Source organism: Erythrolamprus reginae, chromosome 1 (genome assembly GCF_031021105.1).
Source record: "Erythrolamprus reginae isolate rEryReg1 chromosome 1, rEryReg1.hap1, whole genome shotgun sequence".
Classification (NCBI taxonomy): Eukaryota; Metazoa; Chordata; class Lepidosauria; order Squamata; family Dipsadidae; genus Erythrolamprus; species Erythrolamprus reginae.
This window is the reverse complement of record NC_091950.1, coordinates 412,308,818-412,336,404: the sequence shown is the minus strand read 5'-3', so window position 1 is coordinate 412,336,404 and position 27,587 is coordinate 412,308,818. Positions and strand designations below refer to the sequence as shown.

At 43.4% G+C, this 27,587-nt stretch overlaps 1 protein-coding gene across 2 annotated transcripts in view; it reads right to left on the bottom strand.

Moving 5' to 3' along the window:
• LYRM9 (LYR motif containing 9) overlaps positions 1-27,587 on the bottom strand; it is a 95,131-nt gene that overhangs the window by 9,846 nt on the left and 57,698 nt on the right. Inside the window, exon 1 of one of the 2 annotated variants that reach the window (XM_070735256.1) lies at positions 4,230-4,285. The exons of the other annotated variant lie outside the window; for it this stretch is intronic. The gene's annotated coding sequence lies outside the window, so the exon portion shown is untranslated. Of the gene's footprint in view, positions 1-4,229; positions 4,286-27,587 lie in introns of those variants that run through there. 2 annotated transcript variants of the gene reach the window in all.

Genomic DNA, 27,587 nt, shown 5'->3' with positions numbered 1-27,587 from the left:
CGGCGGTTTGAGCCTCCCTTTGCTCCAAGCTGCTTCGCCCTGCCTGTCCTCCTGGCTCAAGCAGGCGGTGGCAGACCGCGTTTGGGTTTTCGGCTGGGGGCGAGGGAGTTAGGAAGGTCCTCCTGCTCCCCCCCAGCCAAACACACAAAGGCGGTCTGCCGCCACCCGCGGGGCAATGGGAAGCTGAAGCCGCCGGCGTTTGAGCTTCCCATTCCTCCACGCACTTCGTCCTGCCTGCCTCTTGGCTCAAGTGGGCGGCGGCAGACCGCCCTTGGGTTTTTGGCTGGGGGGGAGCAGGATGACCTTCCTGACTGCATGGCATCCTGCATGCAGGATGACATGCATGGCAAAGGGGCGGGGAGGATCGGGAGGCTCAAGCCTCCTTCGGTGGTGGTGGCCCGGTTTCTGATTTTTTGGGCTTGCACGCATTAATCGCTTTTCCATTGATTCCTATGGGAAACAATGTTTTGTCTTACGAACTTTTCACCTTAAGAACCTCCTCCCAGCACCAATTAAGTTCGTAAGACGAGGTATTACTGTACTGGATTGTGTGATCTGTTTGTGATCTACCCAGAGGCTTCCTGAAGTCAATAGTGGAAGCAGGATTTGCTGAATGACTGCAATGATTCACTTGTCTCCTGCTTGAGCAGGGGGTTGGACTAGAAGACCTCCAAGGTCCCTTCCAGCTCTATTCTGATTGCTTTTCATCCTCTTCACCTACTTTCTAAATTGGGGGGGCACGACGACAGGATCCACTAGAGCAGTGGTTCTCAACCTTTCTAATGCCGCGACCCCTTAATACAATTCCTCATATTGTGGTGACCCCCAACCATAAGTCTAGCGCCAATTCTCCCAAGAGAGCTTTAAGCTGATTGGCAGGAAGGTCAGAGGGACACTCCCACTGATTGGTCGGATTGTAAAAATGTATTCCAAGGCACCAGAACAAAAACTTCAGTTTAGTTCTGTTTGTCTTTTCTCATGGTCTTAGGCGACCCCTATGAAATGGTCCGACCCTCAAAGGGGTCCTGACCCCCCAAGTCAGAAACCACTGAGATAGAGAGAGGGGAATGTGGAGGAAAAGAAAAACAGACTGATTAATAACAGAGATTAGATGTAAAAATAGGTTATTGAATTTTGATTGATTGGGAAATGTGTGTGTTATTGATATATTCTTAAGGTATATGTATTGAAGTACACATGGAAATTGTGGAGGAAAAAAATGTCAAGAAAAAAAAGAATATTTTTGGTCCCTACTGCTCCATCTGATAGACTGCAAGTCCCCAGTTCCGCGGCATTAACTACCCAACTTGTGTTTCCAAGACAAAAAACTTGATTTTTGCCATGCAAGTGTCACATTTTCTCACTTTGGAATCACAGCTCAAATCTGTGGGCCGACTCCTTTTTTTCTTTCTATGTGACTCATTGTGCTGAGCTAAAAAGGAGGAGTAGGAAAGAACCTTATATAAAAACTGGGGACAGGGGTGAAAACTACTTCCATTCCCTACCGGTTTGGAAGCCCTCGCTTTGTTCATGGGAGCGCCACCATCGCACATACTTTTTCACCCTCTCCACACGTGGAGGCTTTGGGCATATAGAAACATGGAAGACTGACAGCAGAAAAAGACCTCATGGTCCATCTAGTGTGCCCTTATACTATTTTCTGTATTTTATCTTAGGATGGATATACTATATGTTTATCCCAGGCATGTTTAAATTCAGTTACTGTGGATTTATCTACCACGTCTGCTGTAAGTTTGTTCCAAGGATCTACTACTCTTTCAGTAAAATAATATTTTCTCACGTTGCTTTTGATCTTTCCCCCAACTAACTTCAGATTGTGTCCCCTTGTTCTTGTGTTCACTTTCCTATTAAAAACACTTCCCTCCTGGACCTTATTTAACCCTTTAACATATTTAAATGTTTCGATCATGTCCCCACTTTTCCTTCTGTCCTCCAGACTATACAGATTAAGTTCATTAAGTCTTTCCTGATACGTTTTGTGCTTAAGACCTTCCACCATTCTTGTAGCCCATCTTTGGACCCGTTCAATTTTGTCAATATCTTTTTGTAGGTGAGGTCTCCAGAACTGAACACAGTATTCCAAATGTGGTCTCACCAGCACTCTATATAGCGTGATCATAATCTCCCTCTTCCTGCTTGTTATACCTCTAGCTATGCAGCCAAGCATCCTACTTGCTTTCCCTACTGCCTGACTGCACTGTTCACCCATATGCAGAATGTTAAAAAAAAAGACACACATACCCCCGCTTGGGAAGGAAATTCTACACTACTTCAGACAGATAGTTATCCAACATCTTCTTAAAAACTTCCAGCGTTGGAGTATTCACAACTTCTGGAGGCAAGCTGTTCCACTGATCAATTGTTCTGTTAGGAAATTTATCCTTAGTTCTAGGTTGCTTCTCTCTTTGTTTCCACCCATTGCTTCTTGTCCTACCCACGGGTGCTTTGGAGAATAGGTTGATGCCCTCTTCTTTGTGGCAACCCGAGATATTGGAACTAAATGAATGTTTGTAAAGTGAGGGACTGTATTGGAAGGAAGGCTAGTTTTGTACCTGTGCACTTCCAAAGGCATACTTTCTTGTCTAGAATAGGAATAGAATAGAATAGAATAGACATAGAATTATTTATTGGCCAAGTGTGATTGGACACACAAGGAATTTGTCTTTGTTGCCTATGCTCTCAGTGTACATAGTAGAAGAAAAGATAGATTTGTCAAGAATCATGAGGTACAACACTTAATGATTGTCATAGCGGTCAAATAAGCAATGAAGAAACAATCAACATTAATAAAAATCTTAGGATACAAGCAACAAGTTACAGTCATACAGTCCTAAGTGGGAGGAAATGGGTGATAGCAATGATGAGAAAAAACTAGTAGAAATAGAAGTGCAGACTTAGTAAAAAGTTTGAGTGTTGAGGGAATTATTTGTTTAGCAGAGTGAGGGCGTTTGGGTTCATCTACACTTGACTTCTCATACTAGTGTGGGAAGTTTTACATCAACTTATTCTTCTGTGACTGACATTTTCACTTATAATGGGAGTTCTGGATTTTAAAACAAGTAGCAACATTTCAGCCTCTTGGAAATCTGCTGTGTGCCACATCTATACTTTACGGTAGAGAAAAGGTAGACGGGTAGTCCTTGACTTATGATCACAATTGACTTCAAAATTTCTGTTGCTAAGTGACACCGCTTAAGTGAATTTTGCCCCATTTCACAATCTTTCTGGTCACGGCTGTTGGATTCGCCATTGATTTTGCTTGTCAGGTCGCAAAAGGGGAATCACATGGCACAGCAACCGTCATAAATGTGAGGCAATTGCTAAAGTCTGAATTTTGATCAAGTGGATGTTGCAAGGGCCCGGGAAAAATAGTCACATTTATTTTCTCTGATGTTGTTAACTTTGAACGGTCACTAACTGAGCTCTAGTAAGTCGAGGATTATCCGTACTATCATTTAAATATGTTAAAGAGTTAAATAAGGTTCGGGAGGGAAGTTTTTTAATAGGAAAGTGAACACAAGAACAAGGGGGCACAATCTGAGGTTACTTGGGGGAAAGATCAGAAGCAACATGAGAAAATATTATTTTACTGAAAGAGTAGTAGATGCTTGGAACAAACTTCCAGCAGACGTGGTGGTAAATCCACAGTAACTGAATTTAAACGTGCCTGGGATAAACATATAGCCATCCTAAGATAAAATACAGGAAATAGTATCAGGGCAGACTAGATGGACCATGAGGTCTTTTTCTGCTAATCTTCTATGTTTCTATCAGTTTGCAGACCCTTTTTTTAAAAAAAACACCCCAGTCTTTACAACTTTGGCATTTCTCCCCCCTCCCCCAATCTTCATGAGCTCTAGCCTCTTGGCAAGATTTCATGGAATGCGAAGGGGCGAAGCCACAAAATTTCAGCCAGTTTAAAATTAGATCTTTCCTTTTAAAAATAAAAAAAAACTAATTTGAGCAAGAGATTGGCTAAATCAGAATTCCTCCTCAGCTTATTTAAAGAAAAAAATCGCCTCTTGTTTGCAGGGTCGGATTGCATAGCAGTTTCCTGGGCATTTGAGGGGAGTGACAATTTTATTCTTGCTTTTATCCCCCATGCATTTCTGCAGCCCTCCCAATTTATGCCCTACGGCCGCTCTTCATACGACCCCCGGACATTGCAACGCCATATCGACAAATGCAACCTTTGTAAATTCTCTTACCCAGCTTCCTCGGCACGCATGCGCAATACTGGCTTTCCAACCGCTCTCCGCAAGTCGTCTTTGGACAATATAGAGATAAGAATAATATAGAGATATGAAGAGAATAGAGGAACCCCCTCTTACCATCATATTTCCATGCTATCTGGGAAATTCTGGAAGTTTGAAATCCCCGCATCTTAAAAGTTATCAAGATTGAATAAGATTGCTATAAGATTTGCTTTTTTTCTGTCTTTTTTCTTTGTGCTATTTTTAATAATGTTTTTAAAGGTAAATAAATTCAATAAAAATTGATTTTTTAAAAAAAAAAAAGATTGCTCTATAGGCAAAGTTGGCTCTTTTATGACTCGTGGACTTCAACTCCCAGAATTCCTGAGCCCATCATGGTAGCTCAGGAACTCTGGGAGTTGAAGTCCATATGTCATAGTAGAGGTCATATTATCATTTTCAAAGGGGAAAGGGAAGATAAGAGCAATCAGGGTGATAAGGGGACTGGAAACTAAAACATACAAAGAGCAGTTGCAGGAACTGAGCATGGTCAGTCTGGCGAAGAGAAGAACCGGGGGTAACTTACTTCTTCCTTCCTTCCTTCCTTCCTTCCTTCCTTCCTTCCTTCCTTCCTTCCTTCCTTCCTTCCTTCCTTCCTTCCTTCCTTCCTGATAATAGGTATGGTATAAACATAAACAAAACCAAGTAGGTATAGGTAAATTAGGTCATAGAACAGTCGGACAGGGGTGGTAGGCACAATTGTGGAATTATGCACGTCCCTTACAGACCTCTTAGGAATGGGGTGAAGTTGACAGTCTAAGATTAAAGCTTTGGGGTTGGGGAAGAAACCGCAGTCAGGTAGCGCATTCCATGCATTGATCACAAGTCGTATTTGCTGCAGTCGAGTTTGCAGTGGTTTACATTAAGTTTGATTTGATTGTGTGCACGTGTGTTGTTGCGGTTGAAGTTGAAGTATTCATTGACCAGTAGGACATTGTGGTAGATGGTTTTATGAACTACATTTAGATCAGATCAAAAGCAAGTCTTCGGAGAGGGGCGGCATACAAATCTAATTAATAATAATAATAATAATAACAACAACAACAACAACAGCAACGGGCCCCAGGGGAAGAGCCTTCTCTGTGGCGGCCCCGGCCCTCTGGAACCAACTCCCTCCAGAGATTAGAACTGCCCCCACCCTTCCTGTCTTTCGTAAACTACTCAAGACTCACTTATACCGCCAGACATGGGGGAGTTGAGACACCTTTCCCCCAGGCTTTTTTATACTTTGTTTTATGTTTGGTATGAATGTGCTGTTTGGTTTTTAAATAATGATAGGGTTTTATATGTTTTTAATATTAGATTTGTTCCACTGCTATATTGTTTTTATTACTGTTGTGAGCTGCCCCAAGTCTTCGGAGAGGGGCGGCATACAAATCTAATAAATAATAATAATAATAATAATAATAATAATAATAATAACAACAACAACAACAACAACAACAACCACATAGCTCTAGGTTTTCTAAGCCCAAAATTTCAAGACTGGCTAAATAAGGTATTCTGGTGCGAGCAGAGTAGTGGAGGACTCTTCTGGTACTCCAATACTTGAGGGGCTGCCACAGAGAGGAGGGGGTCAGGCTGTTTTCCAAATCACAGAAGGACAGACAAGAAATAAGGGATGGAAGCTGATCAAAGAGAGATTCAACCTGGAAATAAGGAGAAGCTTTCTGACAGTGAAAGCAATCAACCAGTGGAACAGCTTGTCTGCGGAGGTTGTGAATGCTCCAACACTTGAGACTTTCAAAGGGAGATTGGACTGCCGTTTGTCCGAAATGGTGTAGGAACTCCTGCTTGAACAGGGGGTTGGACTAGATGACCTACAAGGTCCCTTCCAACTCTAATATTCTAATCTAAGAGTCACTGATTTTTTAGCCATCCCAAAATCTCAGAGTCTAAATCTGTGTTTCCCAATTTTAGCCATTATGTGGATTTCAATTCCCAGAATATCCTATTGAAGTCCACAAATCTTTAAATGGATGAGGTTGGGGAAACATTAATCGGAATGAAAAAAGAGGGGAGGAAAAGTTAAACAATAAGTTAAACTTGCTGCTCAGTCAGTTTAAAAGCAAAATTCTCACATTCAGCTTTTGCATTATCTGCTGTCGACCTTTGTAATTTTGGAAAAAACCTTCAAATAAGAGTTGTTATCTTTTTCTATCTCTACAATATATTGCCAGCAAACAGCGAAGCTTGATATGAGTCAGAGACAGTGCGCCCTCTAGTGGTTTGAAGTGATGTTTTTTCTACAGTCATCATGCCTAGAGCAGTGTTTCCCAACCTTGGCAACTTGAAGGTATCTGGACTTCAACTCCCAGAATTCCCCAGCCAGCATTCGCTGGCTGGGGAATTCTGGGAGTTGAAGTCCAAATACCTTCAAGTTGCCAAGGTTGGGAAACACTGGCCTAGAGAATGAAACTTCTGTAAAGAAGCTGTACTAGTTTATGTACAGGTAATCCTCGATTTACGACCATGATTGAGCCCAAAACCTTGGTGGTAAGACATTTGTTGCATGAATTTTGCCCCATTTTATGACCTTTCTGGCCACAGTTGTTAAGTGAATCACTGCAGCTGTCTATAGAAATTCTCAGTCACCCAGGTGCTTTTTCAAGAGGCAACTGGACTTTCTGGTTTATCTTTGAAGACGTTCGCTTCTCATCCAAGAAGCTTCTTCAGGTTTCAACGGCAATCACTGGAGTTTATTTATTTTATTTATTTATTTATTTATTGGATTTCTAGGCCACTCTTCTCCAGCGGAATCAGGGCGGCTTATATGATAAAATCAATACAAAGTACAAAATATAAGAAACCCAATATAAAACCTAAACTAAAACCCCAAACATTTAAGAACCATTTAACTAAAATTCAATCATAATCATTCACTCATACCACTAGCCAGAGTTAAATAAACAAACAAACAAATAAATACAGTATTAATAAAATATTACTATTAACTTGTCACATTACCCACTCAGATTGTGCCAGCATGGCAAGTCCTTCCTCCGCTTCCGCCCAGGTGGGTGTGCATGAGATTGCCTTGAACCACTCGAAAGAATGGTTTGTGGCTGCATCTGTTCCTTCATGAAAATCACCCCTCCCAAGTTCCCATAAACGTCGGGCCTTCTATAGATAGTGTGGCAAGCCATTTATTTATCACCAATTTCTGCACCGGCTTGACACAGTCACTAACAAACCAGTTGTAAGTCGAGGACTATTTGTAGGAGAAAAAATACGGAAACCACCGTTAGTTGCCTCCTTCTGTGTCCTGTCTCAGGATATAAACCTGAAGTAATATTACAAATACAGTAGAAGTAAAGTGAATGCTGAGTCATGGTGCTTTAGCAGAATGATGCAATCTGTTCTATGATCTGATTGGTCAATACATGTATATAATGTAATACACCTCTTGTGTGGGTCTGGTCTGGTCTGATGGTTTGGTTTAGGGGTTGGTTGGTGGTTTGTTCTGTAATATAGTGTAGAGTACAAAGTTACTTTTTGATACTACTGAAGAAGTAAAAGAGACTTCTGAAGAAATAACTCCTGCTGTCATGTTTTTAATGAGAAAACTATCTAGTGACTGATATCTGCTACGTTTCCAATACAATTATTTATTTATTTGTTTGTTTGTTTGTTTGATTTTTATGCTGCCCTTCTCCTTAGACTCAGGGCAGCTTACAACATGTTAGCAATAGCACTTTTTAACAGAGCTAGGCTATTGTCCCCACAATCTGGGTTCTCATTTTACCCACCTCGGAAGGATGGAAGGCTGAGTCAACCTTGAGCCGGTGATGAGACTTGAACCGCTGACCTACAGATCTACTGTCAGCTTCAGTGGCTTGCAGGACAGCACTCTACCTGCTGCGCCACCCCAGCTCGTTTTTTTTGGCTGCATAGCTAGAGGTATAACAAGCAGGAAGAGGGAGATTATGATCCCGCTATATAGAGTGCTGGTGAGACCACATTTGGAATACTGTGTTCAGTTCTGGAGACCTCACCTACAAAAAGATATTGACAAAGTTGAACGGGTCCAAAGACGGGCTACAAAAATGGTGGAAGGTCTTAAGCATAAAACATATCAGGAAAGACTTAATGAATTCAATCTGTCTAGTCTGGAGGACAGAAGGAAAAGGGGGGGACATGATCGAAACATTTAAATATGTTAAATGGTTAAATAAGGTTCAGGAGGGAAGTGTTTTTAATAGGAAAGTGAACACAAGAACAAGGGGACACAATCTGAAGTTAGTTGGGGGAAAGATCAAAAGCAACATGAGAAAATATTATTTTACTGAAAGAGTAGTAGATGCTTGGAACAAACTTCCAGCAGACTTGGTTGGTAAATCCACAGAAACTGAATTTAAACATGCCTGGAATAAACATGTATCCATCCTAAGATAAAATACAGGAAGTAGTATAAGGGCAGACTAGATGGACCAGGAGGTCTTTTTCTGCCGTCAATCTTCTATGTTTCTAAATTCAAAATAACTCTGGCGCCCTGCTGCTTCGTGATCCTGTTGCTTCTGAAGGCCAGGGACCGAATGTCTCGTCCCTTGTAGCTGAACAGCCCTCCTTTCTCTCTATACCTTTAGGCAGGATTTTTTGCGCCTCGCCACACCCACTGTATCCTCTTACCAAACCTATTTGGGAGCTGCTGTGCGGTTAATGGAGAACCTGCTGCTGCAGTTAATACAAACCTGGTGGGTTAATGAGCAACAAACCTGAACCATGCTGGCTTTGGTGATTAAAGAGAAGTAATTCTCCCTTTTTAAAGAAGGAAGAAGAAAAAAAATGAGTGCAAATCCCAGACACCCTTTTAATAATAATAATTTCTTAGATTTGTATGCTGCCCCTCTCCGAGGACTCGGAGCTCCTTGTGGGTGCCTGGCCAATTAGGAGTGGAACCTGAGGTTGGGTTTGTTTATTATTGGATTTATTATTTTATTTATTTATTCCATTTTTTAATGCCTCCCTTCTCCTTAGACTCAGGGTGGCTTACAACATGTTAGCAATAGCACTTTTTAACAGAGCCAGCATATTGCCCCTACAATCCTACGCAGCTTCTGCTCTGGCAATCTCACACTACTCACCAGAGCCTACAAAACTTTTGCCAGACCCATCCTTGAATACAGTTCATCTGTCTGGAACCCACACCACATCTCGGACATCAACCCCCTTGAAAATGTCCAAAGATACTTCACCAGAAGAGCCATTCACTCCTCCACTTGAAACAGAATATCCTACGAAAGCAGACTATCAATCCTAGGTCTAGAAAGCTTAGAACTACAACGCCTAAAACACGATCTAAGTATTGCCCACAAGATCATATGCTGCACCGTTCTACCTGTCAATGATTACTTCAGCTTCAATCGCAACAACACAAGAGCAAGCAACAGATTCAAACGTAATATTAACCGCTCCAAACTTGACTGTAAAAAATATGACTTCAGCAACCGAGTTGTCGAAGCGTGGAACTCATTACCTGACTCAGTAGTGTCAACCCCTAACCCCCAACATTTTTCCCTTAGACTATCCACGATTGACCTCTCCAGGTTCCTTAGAGGTCAGTAAGGGGCGTGCATAAGTGCATAAGTGCACCAGTGTGCCTTCCGTTCCCTGTCCAATTGTCTCTCCTTATCTCATTTACCTTTTCTTCCTTTCAAATTTGTTCACCTATACTTTTATATCTTTTCTTCTATTCTTTTCTTTATTTATATTACTACATATCTACAGTATTCTCTTCAATGTGTATTATGTATTGGACTAAATAAAAAAATAAAAAAATAATTGTATCCTTGTAAATAGTTGGTTCCGTGTGGAAACGCTGTCTAAGTGGGAAACAGGAAGTCACGTCTGATTGGCTCAGACGCGGGCTGCTCTCTTTTGGCGGGAGCCGCAAATGTATAAAAAGAGCGGTTTCTCCCCAGGTTGAGCAGACGGTATTCCGCTGATTGTCACTTACCTATAAGAGCTGAAATAAAGGAACCGTCTTTACCTAGCCTAGTCTCTGGACTTTTCACTGGCGACGACGGACGGAAGAACCACGCGTGCAAGATAGACAACCTTCAAATCAGCCGGGCTCCTGAGTTCTTCGATCCGGAGAAATCTTCCTGGGACGCCTACATAGCCAAGTTCGAGATCTTCCTTGAAGCCGCGGGAATAAGGGACTCCGACGCCGAACGAAAGCGGGCAATCTTCCTGAACTACTGCGGCCCAGAAATATTCAATCTCGCCCAGACTCTCACCGATCCGCTCCCAGCCAAATCCGTTGCTTGGGACGTCCTGCAAACCAAGCTTGCGAGCCATTTCAAGCCTACGAAACCAGCCGTCGTTTTCCGGCACCAGTTTTCAAGAATGGCCCAGCTCGAATCCGAATCCATTAATCAGTTCGCGACGCATCTTCGAACGGTGCTTTCAAAATGCAAGTTTGATAGCCCGGAAGCTCGCCTCACTGATGCCTTAATTTTCGGCATGAGAAATGCCATGGTGCGGAACAAACTCCTCACCGAAGACGAGCCGTCTCTCCAGGCAGTAATCAAGCTGGCACAAACCGCAGAGGTCGCCGACGCTGCTGCCAAAGAGCTGAAGGAGCACGACAAGCGAGAAGTCATCGCCAAGATCGACTCCACATTTTCCCGCGCTGAGGCCCCAGACGACCTCAGCCCACCAGCCCTCAACGAGGACAGCTGTTTCCTGCTGCAACAGGACCAACCGAGACAACCCAGATACCCTCGCCCCGTCGCCCCTGCACCGGCTGCCGAGGAAACCATCCGCGCCAACGCTGCCCCTTCCGGGACGCCATTTGCCGCCGCTGCAACCGACGCGGCCATATCGCCAAAGCCTGCAGAGCACCTTTGCCTGAGGAATCTTTCTCCACTCCTCGTCCTCCTCGTTTCCAGAATCAAACACCTCAACCGCGCGAAAACCGGTTTCCCCGGTTTTCCGGCCGCAAGAACTACTCAACCGCTAACCGCGACTACTCAAGAGGTAACAATCAATTTTCCGTGAATAGCACGGCAACAAAAAATGGGGGCAAGATTGTAATCTCACTGCTCTTAAACAACAAGCCATGCTCTATGGAACTTGATACGGGGTCTAAATACATCATTATGCCGTGGGAAAAGCTTATAATGTACATGCCTAGCCTCTCAAAGTCTGACCTTTTACAAACCTCATTGGTAATTAGAGATTTTCAAGGGGGAATAATACCTGTTCTAGGCCAAGTGAATGTACCTATTATGTTCAAGACTGTTAAATGTACCCTTCCTATGATTGTTGTTACAGGGGCTAGACACTCTCTCCTGGGTTTGGCTTGGATGGAACCATTGGGAATTGAAATTTCTGGTGTCTGTACTGTTAACTCTGATAGCATGCCTAACTTCTTACAGGAATTCCCAGAAGTGTTTAGCCCCACCTTGGGATCGTATAAAGGGCCCCCTATCTCCTTTTCTATTGACCCCAAGGTCCCTCCTGTCCAGCTCAAACCTCGCAGGGTACCCCTTCCGCTCCTTCCCAAGCTTGACCTACAGCTAGATAAGCTCATAAGCCAGGGCATTTTAGTTTCTGTAGAGCAGGGGCCATGGGAAACACCCATAGTTACGCCTCTTAAACCGGATGGCTCTTTGAGGGTTTGCGCTGACTATAAATCTACGCTCAACAAAGCCCTCCAACATCACCCTTACCCCATTCCAGTGGTACAACAGCTCCTTCACTCCCTGGGGGAAGGGAAAGTGTTCGCAAAAATCGATTTAGCCCAAGCTTACCAGCAGCTCCCTGTTGATGAACCAACAGCACTCGCACAGACAATTGTCACCCACAGGGGTGCATTTAAATGTACCAGATTACAATTTGGGGTAAGCATAGCTCCCGGGATTTTTCAAAGCATAATGGAACGTTTGTTGTCAGGAATTAAAGGGACCATTCCCTATTTTGATGACATTTTAATTTCAGGAGAAAACCAATCTCAACTCAACGAAAGAATAAGAGAAGTATTACATAGACTACAAGATAAAGGGTTAAGGATCAAACCTGACAAATGTGTGTGGGGAACCAACAGTGTAGAATTTTTAGGATATAGAATAGATGGGGAAGGCATACACCCCACTACTGAAAAGTTAAAAGCCATCAGGGAAGCCCCAGAGCCCCAGAATAGAACAGAATTGCAGGCATTCTTAGGCCTTCTAAACTTTTACTCTGTCTTTTTAAAACAGAAGGCAACAGCAGCAGAGCCTCTACACCGGCTACTTCAGAAAGGAACCCTTTGGACATGGGGGAGAACTGAACACGAAGCCTTTTTACAAATAAAACAGTTGTTAACTTCCGCAAGTGTAGTAGTCCAGTATAGCACATTACTACCCGTCAGGCTTATGTGCGATGCGTCCCCATATGGCGTAGGAGGGATTTTGGCACATGTATTGCCAAATAATACAGAGGCCCCAATTGCTTTCTTTTCAAGGACAATGACCAATACGGAGAGAAATTACAGCCAACTAGATAAGGAGGCTCTAGCGTTAGTGGCTGGGGTGAAGAAGTTTCATAATTATCTCTTTGGCAGGAGTTTTGAATTGGTTACCGACCACAAGCCTTTACTAGGTCTCTTAGCCCCCAACAAACCAACTCCCCCATTTATGTCTCCAAGATTAATCAGGTGGGCCTTGTTCCTCTCAGGATACCAGTACGAGCTCATTCACAAAGGGGGTAAAACCATCAACCACGCAGATGGTCTCTGTAGGTGCCCAATGGCAGAGTTAGTAGACGACCCTGCCCCATCTGCTGATGTTTTAATGATAGAGCTCGAAGATAACCCACTAACTACTGCAAGGGAGGTGGCTGCGCACACGCAGCAAGACCAAATTCTGAAAAAGGTGGTAAACTGTGTACTTAAGGGGTGGCAGAATGACTCTGTAGAATCTGATTTATGTGATTTTAAAACCAAAAGACTGGAATTGTCATATGTTAAAGGTTGCCTGTTGTGGGGTGATCGGGTAATCATTCCTGAAAGTCTAAGGACCAAAGTACTCACAATGTTACATGTGGGCCATCCTGGGATTGTCAGGATGAAGGGCCTAGCTAGGGGGCACTTATGGTGGCCAGGTCTGGATACTGATATTGAAAAGTGGGTAGCCAAGTGTGATCCATGCCAAGAGTCGTGACCTAACCCCCCCAAAACAACTCCAGCAGAGTGGGAACAACCTGCAGGGCCTTGGTCCAGGGTCCATATTGATTTTGCAGGACCAGTGGGGTCACAATATTTCTTAATAGTGGTAGATGCATTTTCCAAGTGGGTGGAAATCATTGCAATGAATAATATAACTACGAGTGCCACCATTAAGGTTCTGCGCCATTTGTTTGCCACCCATGGCTGTCCTGACATCTTAGTGTCAGACAATGGCCCCCAATTGACAGCCAGGCAATTTGAATTATTTTTAGATAACTTGGGGGTCAGACATGCCCTCATCTCGCCTTACTCGCCCTGGGCTAATGGTTTGGTAGAACGATACGTTCGGGTTGCAAAAGAGGCATTGCGCAGGTCAGGCCCTGGAGATGTACAACAGCATCTGGACCAATTCTTGTTAACACAACATATTACACCAAATTCCCACACACATGTAAGCCCTGCTGAAATACTAATGGGAAGGAAACTGAGATCCCCACTGGATAGGTTACACCCAAGGTTTTGTACTCATAACCCTATGTATGGGAACCCTGAAAGACAAATGTATTTGGGTCAAAGTGTTTTTGCAAAGAATTTTGATGGGGGTTTGAATTGGATGAAGGGAACAATTGTACAACAAACTGCTCCTAAAACATACATTGTAAAATTGGAGGATGGTCGAATGTGGAAGCGGCACATTGACCATGTACGAAAGCGCATTGAAACCTCCCCTGAGCAAACCGCTAAAACAGACTCTCCCACTCTAATAGACTGTAACGCACAACCCACTTTAATGGACATTCAAATGGACTTATCGAGTCAGGAAGGATCCTCCAGCGACGCCGAGCCATCTTCATCCTCAGAGGTCGGTGTTGTGCCTGCCCGATCGACTCAGCGGGCCGGAGCCCAAACCAGGCCCCAGCCGCACTGGGGAAGTGCAGGCGAACCGACCTCCACCGTTGGAAGCGAGGACTCAAATGAACTGCGCAGGTCGGAGCGAGCCTCGCGAAGACCAAGCAGATTGGAGGATTTTGTCACGTGGCTTTCTTGAGTGATGTATTCTGACTAAGGAGGGAGGGGTGTTGTATCCTTGTAAATAGTTGCTTCCGTGTGGAAACGCTGTCTGAGCGGGAAACAGGAAGTCGCGTCTGATTGGCTCAGACGCGGGCTGCTCTCTTTTGGCGGGAGCCGCAAATGTATAAAAAGAGCGGTTTCTCCCCAGGTTGAGCAGACGGTATTCCGCTGATTGTCACTTACCTATAAGAGCTGAAATAAAGGAACCGTCTTTACCTAGCCTAGTCTCTGGACTTTTCAATAATAATAATCTGGGTCCTCATTTTACCCACCTTGGAAGGATGGAAGGCTGAGTCCACCTTGAGCCGGTGATGAGATTTGAACCACTGACCTGCAGATATAGCAGTCAGCTGTAGTGGCCTGCAGTACCGCACTCTACCCATTGTGCCACCTCGGCTCATTTCAGAAGTGGGAAGGGAGGGAAGGTTGGAAGAAATGTCCATCTGGATTTAGTTCCAATTGGGAAGAAAAACTCTGGAAACATGGAAACTGCATGGAAATATGGTTTATTTATTATTATTTATTTTATTATTTATTTATTTATATGCCATCCACTCCAACAGGTCTTGGGGTGTTGTGGTTGGCTCTGGCCCAGCTCCTGCCCCAAGGAATGTGGAGGGTGGTTAGTTAGTTACTGTGTATTTACCAACCAAGTCTGCTGGAAGTTTGTTCCAAACATCTACTACTCTTTCACATTGCTTCTGATCTCACCTCAGATTGTGCCCCCTTTTTCTTGTGCTCACTTTCCTATTAAAAACACTTCCCTCCTGAACCTTATTTAACTCTTTAACATATTTAAATGTTTTGATCATTGTTGTGGTTGGCTCTGGCCCAGCTCCTGCCCAAGGGAATGTGGAGGTGGATGCAGGGGAAACATCAACATGTCATAGGCCTGTTTTATTGCCGACAGAGTCAAGTAGTGCAGTTTCCTCGGATGAAGAAGAAGGTGGGGGTGACTTGGAAGAGGGGGGCTTGGCAGACAGCCCAGGAAGCCAATCTCATTATCTTCTGTGGATTCAGATGAGGAAGTACATGCGCAGAAGTGTGCATCGAAGAGACCAATTGAAGAAATATTACAGGAGATAAGAGAGGCCACCTGTGTTTGGGTGGGGCTCCAGTAATTAGAACTGCTGATATAAATAACAGCTTGCTGGCTTGGCCGTTGTGGAAGATTATCTGATCCTTGTTTCTTCAGAACCGTGCCTTGCTGTTTCCAGACTTTGTTGATTTTTCACGACTTTGAAACCAAAGCAGAGCAAAGTGTGGGGGTCTCACTTCGTGGAAGAAGGAGGGCTGTGACGTTCCTTCACAGCTGCTAGCTAAGTACTTAAGGACTGATTAAGGGGATTGTACAGACTACCAGGTTGTTTTGGGACAAGTGCTCTTTGCAATACAAAAAGGGTGCTTTGTTTCTTTTGATTTTTTGTGATAAAGAACATTGTTTTTGAACTTTCAAATCTGTGTGTGTGTCTGAAATTTGTACCCTTGAATTTTCAGGAGACTCATACTATAGAACCCGGCAGAACACGGGGCGGCTAACAATAATCATAAGTGTTAAAAACAATAAGAAATACAATAGCGATAAAACAACAATAATGTAAAATACTGTACAGTATATAAAAATCCTAAAAAAACATACATACATAAAGTCATTCCTATTTCCAGGCCTGCCGGAAAAGCTAGGTCTTAATGGCTTTCCGATTTAATGGCAGAAAGGACCACATGTGGTTTTTTGGGTCCTGTATTTTGAATTTGAGCTTATGATCTGATTGGTTGTCAGACTCCCATGGGAGTCTGACAACCAATCAGGGTCTGACAAACCAATCTGCGAGGGTCTGACAAACCAATCAGGGTCATGCAGGGGTAACTTTGTAGGGTTCTTTTGAGCCCCAGGCTTGGTTGACGCTTGCTGGGTGATGATGTAAGGAACAAGCTTTGGGCCATTCCTACAATGATTCTGTCTGAAGGAGATACCGTAGATCTTTATTATGCAGAATAGACTGGCCCAGGACTTAACAGCCCATGGACAAAGGTGGGGTGGGGCTGAGTTTCTGCCCCCTTTTAGGGAAAATATTCTGCCCTTTTAATACACTGCTCAAAAAATAAAGGGAACATTTAAACAACACAATATAACTCCAAGTAAATCAAATTTCTGTGAAATCAAACTGTCCACTTAGGAAGCAACACTATTTGACAATTTCACATGCTGTTGTGCAAATGAAATATTCAATGAGAATGTTTCATTCGTTCAGATCTAGGATGTGTTATCTGAGTGTTCCCTTTATTTTATGGAGCAGTATATTTCCTAAAATATGTCATTTTCCTAGGAGATGCGTAAGTGCTAACTTCCTACGGAAGGGAGGGAGGGAGGGAGAGGAATGTTGAGGTTCAAAGCCCTTTATGGAGCACTGGACCAACTTACTTGCAAACCTGCCTTTTTCTAATGATGTCCAGCCATCCCACCAGATCAAGGCAAGTGGGAATGTTTGGTGAGCAATGCCACCTGGTGGGTCCCAGGCAATGTGCTTTTTCAACCATAGTTCCTGTCTTGTGGGACAGCCTACCTCCAAAATATTTATTTTTTATTTATTTATTTTGTCCAATACACAATAATAGACAATGAGGGTAATAGTGGACACCTTTGAGGAAATAGAATTAGAGAAAGAATAGAAGAGAGACTATACCGTGTTTCCCCGAAAATAAGACACTCTTATATTAATTTTTGCTCCAAAAGTTGTGCTACGTCTTATTTTCGGGGGGTGCCTTATATTTCTCAAATAAGGCAAATTCACAGGCAGAAAAGCTGACACCCCCAAAGAAAGTGTACCGTACGGTACACTGATTACGGTAAGGTACTTGTCAGTGTGGCACCCAAGCACACAAACGACGGCACTTATATGGTACAACAGTATACTCCCGCTATTGCAGCTTCCGGCCACCAGAGGAACTACAGTCTACGCACTGTAGTGGAGACTGTAATGGCGGTGAGACAGCAGCAGACTGGACGGTACAAAGCGATGGAAGGGGCCACATTATTACGGTACCACTATGAACAGCTTTGAATGGTACCGTATATTTTTCCACCGTACCGTATGTAAACTTGACTACGCCTCATTTTTGGTGTGTGCCTTATATTAGCAAATTCTGCAAAACCTCTGACATGCCTTCCTTTCGGGGTACGTCTTATTTTCAGGAAAACAGGGTAGGATAAAATAATCAATGAGAGAATAGAAGAAAGATAGAGGGATAGAAAAAAGATATATGGGATTTAGGAGAGACAACAGGACAGGGGTCAGAGGGCACTCTAGTGCACTTATGCATGCCCCTTACTGACCTCTTAGGAATCTGGAGAGGTCAACCGTGGACAGTCTAAGGGTAAAATGTTGAGGGTTAGGGGATGATACTACAGAGTCCGGTAATGAGTTCCACGCTTCGTCAACTCTATTACTAAAGTTGTATTTTTTACAGTCAAGTTTGGAGCGGTTAATATTGAGCTTGAATCTGTTATGTGCGCTTGTGTTGTTGTGGTTGAAGCTGAAGTAGTCATTGACAGGTAGGACATTGCAGCATATAATCTTGTGGGCAATACTTAGATCATGTTTAAGGCGTCTTAGTTCCAATCTTTCTAGGTGTATGGACACTTCCTCTCTGGTTGTCCTACCAGAAGGCGGTGAAGACCTCTCTGGTTCCCCAGGCACCAGGGCTGGGACGTTTGTTCTTTGTTTCTTTACATTCCACCTTTATTCCTTTTACAATCAACCCAAACAGGGATGGATTCTAAGTTACCGCACAGTCACTTCTCTTCCTCCTGTGCTCCTGGGCGCGCCTCATGCGCCAGCGCACGGTTCATGTGCGTGCATACGCAGTGCCGGGAAATTCTCCCCAAAAGCCAAAAAACAAGATGGCAACTGCATGCACAGTTTGTTTTGTTTGTTTGTTTTGTTTTATTGGATTTGTACGCCGCCCCTCTCCGTAGACTCGGGGCAGCTAACAACAATGATAAAAACAGCATGTAACAATCCAATACTAAAACAACTAAAAACCCTTATTATAAAACCAAACATACACACAAACATACCATGCATAACTTGTAATGGCCTAGGGGGTAGGAATATCTCAACTCCCCCATGCCTGGTTGGATAAATGAATCTTGAGTAGTTTACGAAAGACAGGGAGGGTGGGGGCAGTTCTAATCTCCGGGGGGAGTTGGTTCCAGAGGGCCGGGGCCGCCACAGAGAAGGCTCTTCCCCTGGGGCCCACCAAACGACATTGTTTAGTCGACGGGACCCGGAGAAGGCCAACTCTGTGGGACCTTATCGGTCGCTGGGATTTGTGCAGTAGCAGGCGGTTCCGGAGGTACTCTGGTCCAATGCCATGTAGGGCTTTAAAGGTCATGACCAACACTTTGAATTGTGACCGGAAACTGATCGGCAGCCAATGCAAGCCACAGTGCTTCTGCGCATGCTCAGAAGGAAAAAAAACAATGTTTAAAAATAAAAAATAAAAAAGATGGTGGCGTCTGCTGACCAGCATTGACTGAACTGGTTCTGTGATGTCATTATGACGTTACCAGCAGGTCGCTACCAGTTCAGGCAAACTGGGAAGAATCCACCTCTGAACCCAGGGCTGAAAATATATCTAACACATTTTCCACATCTTGTTTTCCTCACAAAAAGCCTGTGAGGTAAATTAGCTAGTTAGTTCGTTAGTTCGTTTGTTAGTTTATCTATCTGTCTATCTATCTATCTATCTATCTATCTATCTATCTATCTATCTATCTATCTATCTATCTATCTATCTATCTATCTATCTGTTGTGGTTGGCTCTGGCCCAGCTCCTGTCCCAAGGAATGTGGAGATGGGGGAAATATCCACATTACCACAGGTCTGTTTTGCTCCTGATAGAATCTCCCGACGAAGTCTCCTCTGACGAAGGAAGCGTGAGTAGCAGGGAAGGGGGGAGTTTGGCAGACAGCCCAGGAGGAGATCAATCATCCTTATCATCCCTGGATTCTGAATAAGAACCTATGACAGATCCACGCATGTGTAGAGTGATGCATAGGAGACAACAACTGAAGGATTATTACAGGAGATAAGTGAGGCCACCTGTGGTTGGGTGGGGCTGCTGTAATTAGTGCGACAGATATAAAGAACAGCCTGCTGGCTTAGCCTTGTGGAAGTTTATCTGATTCATAGTTCATCAAGATCGTGGTTTTGCTGTTTTCCTGTTCAAGACTATGTGTGGACTTTCTGGACTTTGGAATTTGGACTCAATTTCCCAGTTACTGGGTGAGAAATTGGATTGCATTTAACCTGTGCTTTGTGTGCACCAGAAAATACCTTTGACATTTAAAAAGGGAGTTGTTGCTGTTTTTCTGTTGATAAAGACTTTTGGTTTTCCTTCTATCGTGTGGTGTGTGTCTTTCTGGACTAATTACCCTGTAATTACGGGCGGTTGGGACACGCCGGCAGAACACTATCTGTCTGTCTGTCTGTCTGTCTGTCTGTCTGTCTGTCTGTCTGTCTGTCTGTCTGTCTGTCTGTCTGTCTGTCTGTCTATCTATCTATCTATCATGGCACCGGGCCAGGTTATCTCCGGGACCACCTTCTGCCGCACGAATCCCAGCGACCAATTAGGTCCCACAGAATGGGCCTTCTCCGGGTCCCGTCAACTAAACGATGCCGTTTGGCAGGACCCAGGGGAGAAGCCTTCTCTGTGGCGGCCCCGGCCCTCTGGAACAAACTCCCCCCAGAGATTAGAATAGCCCCCACCCTTCTTGCCTTTTGTAAGCTTCTTATAACCCACCTCTGTCGTCAGGCATGGGGGAATTGAGATATTCCCTTCCCCCTAGGCCTATAAAAGTTATGCATGGTATGTCTGTGTGTATGTTTGGTTTGTTAAATAAGGGTCTTTTAAATTAATTTAAATATTAGATTTGTTACATATTGTTTCATTATTGTTGTTAGCCGCCCCGAGTCTACGGAGAGGGGCGGCATACAAATCTAATAAATAAATAAATAATAAATAAATAAATAAGTTCGTTAGTTCGCTATTTAGTTTATCTATCTATCTGATTGATTGATTGATTGATTGATTGATAAATTGATTGATTGATTGATTGATAGGCTGCCCTTCTCATGGAGTCAGGGCAGTGTACAAGAGTAAAATTCAATCTAACAATACAATAATTAATTATGAATAATTAGAAAGTAAAAAGATAAAACCCCAGCTTTTCACTGAGCACCAAATAACTTCCCAAGGAAAACTCAATAGACAAGAAGTTGGGCAGGTTGTGTGTGTGTGTGTGTGTGTGTGTTGATAGTGGAATCTGCTAATTGTGCTGCTTCTGGAATAAATGGCTGCCTGATTATGCGCTCATCAGAAAACTGGGGCTGCATTTGCATTTAGATAAAGACCTTGTGATTCTCCCTTGAAAGAGGCAGGCGTCAAAGAGGCCCAAACCGAGTCTCCCGCTGTCTACAATCAAGCGGGAACTTGATAAGGATATTCAGGCAGGGAGGCTGAGGACAAACCTATCCAATTAATTCCAGGCACTCGAGTCTGTCAATTGGCTAATTCAGTCCCAGGCTGAATTGACACTGTAAGGGACGTCACTGCGTGACACCCCTTGTGGCAGGATGCTCTTGTTTCTTGCAGCTGTAGCTGCTTTTTTGCGAGTCTAATGTCTCCCAGGCACACACACACACACACCCGCCTTCTCTCTTCCATTCCATGCTACTAAATCGCCTTCAAACCTCCTCCCTTGTAGAATTTCAGGATGCAAACAGTAGGGAAGCCAAAGGTTGCAGAGAAATGTTCAGAAAAAAGTTTCCCCACAGCACGAATTCTTTTACCAGCCTGCATAGGCCTCTTCTGAATGGGGTCTGCTCTCCCGCAGTTATTTAGGCAGAGGAATGCCAGTTGTTTTCTATATTCTCTGCTGCAAGCCCCGAGATGGCCACTAGAGGGCAGGGAAGAGATACAGGATGGTAACTTTTTATTGCCATCTATTGCTCATCTAAGTTTTTGCTTTCCAGATCCACTGGGCTTTCTTTCTTTTTCTTTCTTTCTTTCTTTCTTTCTTTCTTTCTTTCTTGCTTGCTTGCTTTCTATCTTTCTTTCTTTCCTCCCCTCCCTTCTCCCTCCTTTCTTCCTTTCTTTCTTTCTTTCTTTCCTTTCTATCTTTCTTTCCTTCCTTCCTTCCTCCCCTCCCCTCCCTTCTCTCTCCTTTCTTTCTTTCTTTCTTTCCTTCCTCTCCTCCCCACCTCCCTCTTTCCTTCCTTCCTTCCTTTCTTTCCTTCCTTCCTTCCTTCTTTCTTACTTTCTTTCTTGCTTTCTATCTTTCTTTCTTTCCTTCCTTCCTCCCTCCCCTCCCTTCTCCCTCCTTTCTTTCTTTCTTTCCTTCCTTTCTTTCTATCTTTTTTTCCTTCCTTCCTTCCTTCCTCCCCTCCCTTGTCCCTCCTTTCTTTCTTTCTTTCTTTCTTTCCTTCCTTCCTTCCTCTCCTCCCCACCTCCTTCCTTCCTTTCTTTCTTTCCTTCCTTTCTTTCTTTCCTTCCTTCCTTCCTTCCTTCCTCCCCTCCCTTCTCCCTCCTTTCTTTCTTTCTCTCTTTCTTTCTTTCTTTCTTTCCTTCCTTCCTTCCTCTCCTCCCCACCTCCCTCCTTCCTTCCTTCCTTCCTTCCTTCCTTCCTTTCTTTCTTTCTTTTGCTTTTGCTTGATTCAGGCTCGCTGGTAATGGCTAAACTGGAGGCAAAGCTTATGGACTGAACATTTCAGCTTGAAGTAAGAAAGGATCAAGCGTTGCCCAAAGTACAGGATTCTCCAAACTAGCATTGTTGTAAACCTCCCAGAGTCACTTAGGTGAGATGGACGGAGTAGAAATTTAATCTATATATAAATAAAAATTGTTGAAATGAGCAGAGCAGTTGCCTAAAAATAAAACTCTCTGCTTTGGTCACACATGGAATCATCAAGATTCAACTCACTCCTTTGCAATTGTGCTCTGGTGGGCTTAGCTGTCTGCCTGTGCAAAATCCTCTTCTTCCCAGATTTCAACCGCTTCATGTACTACCTCCTCCATAAATCATGACCGGATGGTCTGTTCAGACTGTGTTTGACAGGTTCCCTGACTGCTGGGTTCCTCTCCTTCCTTGTCCCTCCCTCCTATGCTAGGAAAACAAGTCTCAGTTGCATGGGCATTCCATTTAAAGATTGGATTTTTTTAAAAAATGTATTGGTATTTCATTTCTTCATTTAGAAGAGAAACTGGAAGAACTCTGGTAAATTCCATATGTTTAAAAAAACAAAATGAAAAGGAAGTGGGTTTTCCCTCTGCTGTCCTGTTGCATTAATGAATATGAAAGGAGAAGGGAAGGGAGGGGAAGGGAAGGGAAGGAGAGGAGGGGGGAAGAGAGGAGAGGGGAGGGGAGGAGAGGAAAGGAAAAAAGGAAAGGAGAGAAAGGAAAGGAGGGAAAAAGAAAGGAAAAGAGAGGAGAGGAAAAGGAGAGCAGAGGAAAAAAGGAAAGGAGAGAAAGGAAAGGAGAGGAAAAGAAAGGAGAGGAAAGGAAAAGAAAGGACAAGAACAAAGGAGAGGAGAGGAAAAAAGGAAAGGAGAGAAAGGAGAGGAAAGGAGAGGAAAAGAAAGAAAAGGAGAGCAGAGGAAAATAGGAGAGGAGAGGAAAATAGGAGAGGAGAGGAAAAGAAAGGAAAGGAGAGGAAAGGAAAGGAAAGGAGAGGAGAGCAGAGGAAAAAAGGAAAGGCGAGAAAGGAGAGGAAAGGAGAGGAGAGGGGAGGAGAGGAAAGGGGAGGAGAGGAAAAATGGAAAGGAGAGGAAAGGAGAGGGGAGGGGAGGAAAGGAGAGGGGAGGAAAGGAGAGGACAGGAAAAAGGAAAGGAGAGAAAGGAAAGGAGAGGAAAAGAAAGGAAAGGAAATGAGAGCAGAGGAGGGGAGAGGAAAAATGGAGAGGAGAGGGGAGGAAAGGAGAGGAGAGGAAAAAGGAAAGGAGAGAAAGGAAAGGAGAGGAAAAGAAAGGAAAGGAAATGAGAGAAGAGGAAGGGAGAGGAAAAATGGAAAGGAGAGGAGAGGAGAGGGGAGGAAAGGAGAGGAGAGGAAAAAGGAAAGGAGAGAAAGGAAAGGAGAGGAAAAGAAATGAAAGGAAATGAGAGGAGAGGAGAGGAAAAGAAAGGAAAGGAGAGGAAAGGAAAGGAAAGGAGAGGAGAAGAGGGGAGAGGAGAGGAAAAGAAAAGGAAAGGAAAGGAAAGGAAAGAAGGAGAGGAAAGGAAAGAGGGAGGGAAAGAGGACAATTTCTCAGCTGCACTTTTCTATCTGTGAACTTTTTTTAAAAAACCAAGTTTTTCAGGCAGTAACTCCCCCCATGTGTGGGTTGCCACATAAATCATCTAAATAAAATAAATAAATAGAGGATGAGCAATTGCCATGTGAAAGGCGGAACTAAATTTGCTTCTCATTTTACGATGGACTAGGATTGATTTAGCCTGTTGCAATCCTTCAGGAATTTGCAAAGCTTTTGCACGAAAGGCTCTGGTTTTAACCTATTTTTAACCACTTCTAACATTTGCTATTGAACCATGCATCTCTCCTCATATTCTCAAGAGAGGCAGGGAGGTTTAATAAACTATGGGGTGGGTTTTGTTTAACCTCGAGGGAAAGGAATATTAGCAGGAACCTCGCTAGATACTCCAGGGAAAAGGTTTAGAGTTCTTGATTGCCTGCAATGAATGATGTTTTCCTAACCCCTTGGCCAGATTAGTTGCAGAAAAATCAAAACAACACAAAATTGATTCTGAAAGAATATCGAAGGTTTTCTACAGATCTCGATATATTGTACATGTCATCAGGGGAAAAAACAGCTTTGTTCCAAATTCAAGCTTTTGATCGATCTCGATCTCTCTCACACACACACACTCTCTCTTTCTCTCTTTCTATCTCTCTCTCTTTCTCTCTCTCTCTCTCTCTCTTACTCTCTCTCTCACTCTCTTTCTCTTTCTCTCTCTCTCACTCACTTTCTCTCTTTCTCTCTCTCACTCATTCACTTGCTCTCTCTTTCTTTCTTTCTTTCTCTCTCTCTGTCTCCCTCTTTCCCTCTCTCTCCTTGTCTCCCTCTCTCTCTCTTTCTTTCTCTCTCTCACTCTCTTTCTCACTCTCTCTCTCTCTCACTCACTCACTTTCTCTCTCTTTCTCTCTCTCTGACTCCCTCTTTCTCTCTCTCTCCCTCTCCCTCTCTCTTTCTCTCTCTCACTCACTCTTTCTCTCTCTCACTCACTTTCTTTCTCTCTCTCTCTCTCTTTCTCCCTCTTTCTCTCTCTCCTATTCCATTGGTGAAAAGTGCTTCCATTATATCCAAGGAAGAAACATGAGACTCTTGAGAAACATGAGACTCGCTCACTTGCTCTCTCTTTCTTTCTCTCTCTCACTCACTCTCTCTCTCTCCCTCCCTCTCTCCCCCTCTCCCATTCCATTGGGAAAAAGTGCTTCCATTATATCCAAGGAAGAAACATGAGACTCTTGAGAAACATGAGACTCGCTCGCTCACTCACTCTCTCTTTCTTTCTCTCTCTCACTCTCTCTCTCACTCACTCACTCTTTCTTTCTCTCTCTCTCCCTCCCTCTCTCCCCCCTCTCCCATTCCATTGGGAAAAAGTGCTTCCATTATATCCAAGGAAGAAACATGAGACTCTTGAGAAACATGAGACTCGCTCGCTCACTCACTCTCTCTTTCTTTCTCTCTCTCACTCTCTCTCTCACTCACTCACTCACTCTTTCTTTCTCTCTCTCTCCCACCCTCTCTCCCCCCTCTCCCATTCCATTGGGAAAAAGTGCTTTCATTATATCCAAGGAAGAAACATGAGACTCTTGAGAAACATGAGACTCGCTCACTCACTCTCTCTTTCCTTCTCTCTCTCACTGTCTCTCTTACTCACTCTTTCTTTCTCTCTCTCTCCCTCCCTCTCTCCCCCCTCTCCCATTCCATTGGGAAAAAGTGCTTTCATTATATCCAAGGAAGAAACATGAGACTCTTGAGTTGAATTTCTCTTTCTTTATATCTTTTGGGAGCTAGATCAATTACCTTTCTTTTTCTGTACACATGTGCATCTTTGCTAGGAAACGATGTCATATAAAGTGCAGTTGTTGTCTTGACCTTCCTGTTTCCTGCTAGGGGACATTCCCATCCTGAGTCTGCAAGATTCGGTCTTTTGTGTGCACCTGTGCTTAAAGAGGGATCACATGACATTAGACAACACTGACAGCACTCCTAACACCACTGAGGACTAACTCATTTAAGATGGCGGCAAACAAACAATAATACAAACAATAACAACAGAGTTGGAAGGGACCTTGGAGGTCTTCTAGTCCAACCCCCTGCTTAGGCAGGAAACCCTACACTATTTCAGACAGATGGTTATCCAACACCTTCTTTAAAATTTCCAGTGTTGGGGCATTCACAACTTCTGGAGGCAAGCTGTTCCATTGATTAATTGTACTAACTGTCAGGAAATTTCTCCTTAGTTCCAAGTTGCTTCTCTCCTTGTTTAGTTTCCACCCATTGCTTCTTGTTCTACCCTCAGGTGCTTTGACTCCTTCTTCTTTATGGCAACCCCTGTGTTTTCCCCAATCGCACACATTATTTGCTTTTACATTGAGTCCTATGAGAAAAATGGCTTCTTCTTACTTAAGAACTTGGTCACGGAATGAATTAAGTTCGTAAGTAGAGGTACCACTGTAATATAGAACTGGATAACTGGCAAAAAAAAACTCTGGGGGAGAAACTATAAATTGAAGATGGCAACCACATATAAAGAAAACGTGTAGAAGCTAAATGACTGTTGAAGCAACCCCTCTCTTTCTATGCCCCTTGCCAAGTCCCTTCCTTGAGTGGCCTTATATACGAATCAGTGTCAGGTCTTCTGGGCTTGATTATATGGTATTTTACCTTTCTTCAATATACTGATAAGAAGAAAAGGACAATATAGCTTTGGGCTGCTTATACAGTACAGATAAGAAGAAAAGGACAATATAGAAACATTGAAGTCTGACAGCAGAAAAAGACCTCCTGGTCCATCTAGTCTGCCCTTATACTATTTTCTGTATTTTATCTTAGGATGGATATATGTTTATCCCAGGCATGTTTAAATTCAGTTACTGTGGATTTATCTACCACGTCTGCTGGAAGTTTGTTCCAAGGATCTACTACTCTTTCAGTAAAATAATATTTTCTCATGTTGCTTTTGATCTTTCCCCCAACTAACTTCAGATTGTGTCCCCTTGTTCTTGTGTTCACTTTCCTATTAAAAACACTTCCCTCCTGGACCTTATTTAACCCTTTAATATATTTAAATGTTTCGATCATGTCCCTTTATATAAGCAGCTTTGGGCTTATATAAAGTTTCAGATACCCTCAGTTGTGCATTGAGATACCATCTCTCTATCTGAGTTAGTGGGGAGCTGGCCAGGGTGCTGAGCTCTGCTGGGAAAGATCTGAGCGAGATACCGTATCCCTATCTGATTACATAATATTTATGTCTTCCTCTGCAAGCCTAAATTCCCAACCAGCAGCAGATTTTCAAAGCTTTATTTGAACAATAGAAGCATCTCGCATTAACTCAATCGCTTATCAGGTTCATACATGTCCATACGTGAACAAGAAGCCATGGGTGGAAACTAATCAAGGAGAGAAGCAGTTTAGGACAAAGGAGAAATTTCCTGACAGTTAGTAGAATTAATCAGTGGAACAGCTTGCCTCCAGAAGTTGTGAATGCTCCAACACTGGATGTTTTCAAGAGGAGGTTGTATAACCATTTGTCTGAAGGGGTGTAGGGTTTCCTGCGTAAGCAAGGGGTTGGACTAGATAGAAGACCTCCAAGGTCCCTTCCAACTCTGTTCTGTTCTGTTCTATTCTATTCTAGAAACATAGAAACATAGAAGACTGATGGCAGAAAAAGACCACATGGTCCATCTAATCTGCCCTTATACTATTTCCTGTATTTTATCTTAGGATGGATATATGTTTATCCCAGGCATGTTTAAATTCAGTTACTGTGGATTTACCAACCATGTCTGCTGGAAGTTTGTTCC